This window comes from Medicago sativa, chromosome 6 (assembly GCF_051527215.1).
Source record: "Medicago sativa cultivar Bolivia chromosome 6, Bolivia_mono, whole genome shotgun sequence".
Taxonomy (NCBI): Eukaryota; Viridiplantae; Streptophyta; class Magnoliopsida; order Fabales; family Fabaceae; genus Medicago; species Medicago sativa.
The window spans coordinates 52,731,031-52,735,866 of record NC_140754.1 but is presented as its reverse complement, the minus strand read 5'-3'; the positions used below and the strand labels follow the sequence as shown (position 1 = coordinate 52,735,866).

General features: G+C 36.2%; 1 long non-coding RNA gene across 1 annotated transcript; it reads right to left on the bottom strand.

Moving 5' to 3' along the window:
* Window positions 1-874: 874 nt before the first annotated feature.
* LOC146915596 (uncharacterized) lies at window positions 875-3,764 on the bottom strand. Its single transcript, XR_015014674.1, has 3 exons — window positions 3,274-3,764; window positions 2,069-2,154; window positions 875-1,177 (listed from the first exon to the last, which is right to left on the bottom strand). It is a non-coding gene; the product is annotated as an uncharacterized LOC146915596 (long non-coding RNA).
* Between the last annotated feature and the right edge of the window lie 1,072 nt (window positions 3,765-4,836).

Sequence of the window (4,836 nt, the reverse complement as noted above, 5' to 3'; positions counted from 1 at the left end):
GCAAACAGTAATGATGTTGGTCCTCATATAGCCATCAACAACAACAACTATTTTTTCACCACAAAAACAACAGCAACAACCTTCTCTCCCATAACTCCCATCACATTCATCTTCAACAATAGCAACCTTCTGGGTACACTTCTCTCTCCCATCGATCACACTCATGGCATTCATCTTCAAACCCTGATTTGACCCTAAAACCCCCAATTCAAATAAACCCTAATTCCAAAATTTCCCTCAATCAATTTCAATTTCTTAATCAAAGTTATTGCCTTTAACCACCTCAAATCCATTTCCCGTTGCCTCCTTTCCCTCGCCGCCACATATTACCTCGGCGATCGCGTTCACCTTCATGTCATTTTCCCCTTTCTGACAATTATGATATCGATCTGAAATTAAGCGAATTGCAGAGAATTTTGGAGTTTGTTGATGGGTTTGAACAGAAATATGGAGAAAAGATGGTGCATTATAGAACATGGAATGTGGAATTGCAGGCACGGTTGGTGGAAGCATGGTGGCCTGGTTCAAACGATGAGTTTGCTTTTACTGTCGAATATGACCTGGAGGTTTCCAAGATTTATTATGAATTTGTTATGACATTGATCTGGGTATGTGGTACTGATTTTTGTTTTGATTTAGATGTGAAGTTGGAAGATGAAGAAGAGGGAAAAAGATGAAGATTGTTAATACATTTATCATATGTTGTGAGTCCATTGTAAATTTGTGTGCTTTTTGTAACAGCCTGATTTTCAAAACACGAGTGCATTTTTTTCTTTTTAAAACAACTCAATGCCATGTACTAAAGGATTCATGATCGTCTTTAATTTAAAAACAGAGTAAGTAAAATATTTGGAAAGCATTACCAACAAGACAATTTGAATCAAATGTCACATTTTACAAAACAATATTAGGCAATGAGCTTTTAATATCAAATCATGCACTACGAAAGCATAAAATAGTATTCGAGTAGTCATTTCTCATGGTAGTATCATTTACAGCGGTGCCAAAACAAAAGTAGTAAAAATACATAAACATAAGACACCACAAGTAAAACATCTAAGCTGATCCTTAACTCTGAACTGGGATGACAGGGTACAAGATCCTTCCAATGGCATCAAGCCTGACTGCCAAACTGCTACACCTCCAAAGCCTTTGCTATTCCCGCAAAGCACACTCCCTATTTGGATATGGGGCAAAGCCCGATCCACGAATTAATGTAAAGGGTCACGATCTAAAAACAACATAATTACAAAAATATTGAAGGCATAACATACTAGCATGGTAAATAGCATCAACATAAACATTCCTCAATTAAAATATAATGATGCACAATTATCCTAGCAAATGCAGACTCAATATGAGTGTGACACCTATCACGGGTCGTCACATGAAACTGATTCCGGAATTGAATATCGCCACATTGGCCACCACAGGGGTGTTACATTCAAATGACTCTAGGATTGAATATCACCACAAAGGCCACCACTAAGGTGTTATCACCACAAAGGCCACCATAGAGGTCTTTTATTCAAATGACACTGGACTTTGAATATCACCACAAAGGCCACCACTAAGGTGTTATCACCACAATGGCCACCATAGAGGTGTTTTATTCAAATGACACTGGACTTTGAATATCACCACAAAGGCCACCACTAATGTGTTATCACCACAAAGGCCACCATAGAGGTGTTTTATTCAAATGACACTAGAATAGATCAATCCATAATGTACCAAAAAAAAAAAAAAGAATAGATCAATCCATACAGGCTGAATAACGCCACAAAGGCTACACCACGAAGGCATGTATACCACAAAGGCTAGAAAATGCCACACAGGCTAAACCATGAGGATTACAACTTTTAACATATCAACAGACATTTCATATATTTATTCACAAATCATATGAAAGCAAAGCACATCAACATATCATAATCACATTGATTGCAAACAAATCCCACATTGGGCAAACACATTCACTTAACATATTATATTCACAATACACACAATAGCACGTAAACCATTCAGGCATTTAAGTAACTATGGAGTTTCAAGAAAGTGCCCTTACCTGAGCAAAGCATTCCATACAACGTACTGCTCTACACTCATAAGCATCTACAACAGGAACATCTCTAAACCCTCGAGCTAAGTATCCTAGCAGATACAGTGACTTAGGCAAATATCGGCTCTAAAGCATTCTACCCGTTCTAGGCGAAATAAACTCACTCAGAAATATGATCAACTTCAATAATTCCAAAAACTTAAATAAAATGTTTTCCAAAAGAGCCTTCGTCTCAAAATCCTTGAAAATACTTTAAGTCTTATCATGACCATAAACTTTCCAAAAGTGAGTCCAAGAAACTCTTTCCCATCAGAAACTTTTATTTCAAATACTCAATTATACAAATCATTTTGTTGTCAAGACAAAATCTCAAAATAACAGTGTTTCTAAAACACTTCCAAACACTTCGACGAGACTAATTTAAATAGTATTCTTCCTTGAAATCACCCAAGAAAATATTTTCTCAAATACTCTAAGTCTTCTGAGAGACCTTAAAGATTTCCAAACAATTTGACAAATACTTTTCATGTTCAGGTGAATCCCAAAATATTATCCGTTTTGAAACCTCTTTTCAAAACCACTCGAAAATAAGATAAAATGTATCTGACGAATTTTCGACAGAGTCTCCTTTGTGTTTACATTGCATACAAGAGCCTCTGGCTCAGTCAACCTAACACAAATTCACAGACAAAATATTTTCACTACTCAACAGTTCAAACATAAAAATATTTGAACTGTGATAGTGTTAGCAGTTACTTCCAGCGTCAGCTCAGACACATTATTTTCAGAAAATCATAATAAATTCATTCGTCATCGGAACGTTGCAAACCATAGGTCCATTTCGACCGTCTCGACGACGCGAATCCACTTCTAAACTCATTTTCACAATTTAATAGTTTTAAAATGACGAAAATACCCTTGCACGGTTCAGCCCTTTCGTCCAGACAACATCTTTCAAAACCTAATCGGTTGAATCAACTTGTTTTCTCGTCTAAAGCATATATATCAAATAAAAATTACATTTCAACACGTTTCCAAGAACAGTAAAATTTTAAAATGAACGGATCGTAAATTTTCTTTCAGATCTATACTCATACGAACTTACCCAACAACATTAATACATAACATCACGCAAGAAAATCGAAACTCGACACCTTACACCCACAAATGCTCAAAACCGAGATTTAAAAGAGGAAAACAGGGAGGAATACCTCATCTATTGACCGTGAATCACGCGTTAGAAGATAGGAATCGTCAAGGGCTTCGTTTTGATATCTCGTTTGCGCGATTCGGACAAGGAACGAAGAAGTTACGGCCCCGGAACGGTGGAGGAAAGAAAAGTTGCGGAAATGAGAGAGAGAAGAGAGAGAAAGTCTTGATTTTTTTGATAAAAAGTGGCATGAACCTCTATTTATAGAGTTTTGGTTTTGGAAATAAACCGGACCCGGTTCTCGCGGTTCAAGGTACACGTAACTGACAAAGTTCTATCCTAACTCTGATGAACTTCTAACCAGTCTCAAACATCTTAGAATTGTCTCCTTACTCAAAAACCACTATTCATTCTCTAATATTTTCTTTTCGAAATTTTTCTCAACCAGCAGATATGATGTTGCTAAATTCCCAAAACGAATAGTAAATTCCCTGGATGAATATAATGACTCTCAAGGTCCATTAATATTTCATTTGCAGGCGAATTCATATTTGATTCTACCCGAATTCCCAAACTCGCAAAAATGCTCAACAAGATTAAGAAAAACACATACTCATGCATTCCCCTTAACTCAAGTCACAAAAACATAATCATTCTTAACAAACATCATGAAAATCATACTCAATCACCCAGAATAGAAAAACAATATATGTGAGTCATTCCTATATCTCACATAACTAACTTGCTCTTTCAAGTTTCCATTCAAAATAATAGTTTTGGAATCAAAATAATTTTTCGACAAAATGTCATTTATTGACAAAGAAAACATCAAAACAAAATACAAAGCCCTAAATTTAGTCGCAGCTAAATTATGGGTCTTACATTACTACCCTCTAAAAAGAAGTTTCGTCCTCGAAACTAAGATAATAGTAACAACTTATCTAGTCATTACTACTACCAACAATGACATGACAATACACCTACTGTGACCCTTTACAAAGTCGTATAGACTTCAAACTCTAGACACACATCTAGACATCACAACTCGAGTACTCCACTCAGGATCACCTCAAAGAACACATAAATACAACACTAGGTCCCTCAAGAGTCTAGGTCCACAATCAAAATTCTTGATGTCTCCACGTCTACCCTCCAAATATTTCACACTAAAACACTGGATAAGATTGACTTGTTCCATTCAACATGATGTTCACTTTCTATCAACAACACATTAAGGATGATCAGTTCCCTAATTTTTCAATAGATAGCTAGCAGTCATGATGGTGGCGTAGACAATCTTAACCAAACTGTAATAATGTTTCTTGCAATCCGCACTTAGGGCTATCCTGAGGCACAAGGAATCTAATCATTCCAACATAAACATCAATTTCCACTAGTTTCTATAGTTATCTTGCTTCTTGCAGGTGAAGAACAACCTCTAACACTCGACTAAGAACCTCCTAATATTCTCAAAATTGCTTTATCAAGCCTCATACAAGGTTAAGATCCTCAATTCAAGCGCTATACTCCTTTAGTTTTCCATATCTATCATTTTAATCACATCTCTTAACGAAAATTCTCTCTTGAATTTTCTTCAGGCCTCATCATCCATTAGTTTTCCTCT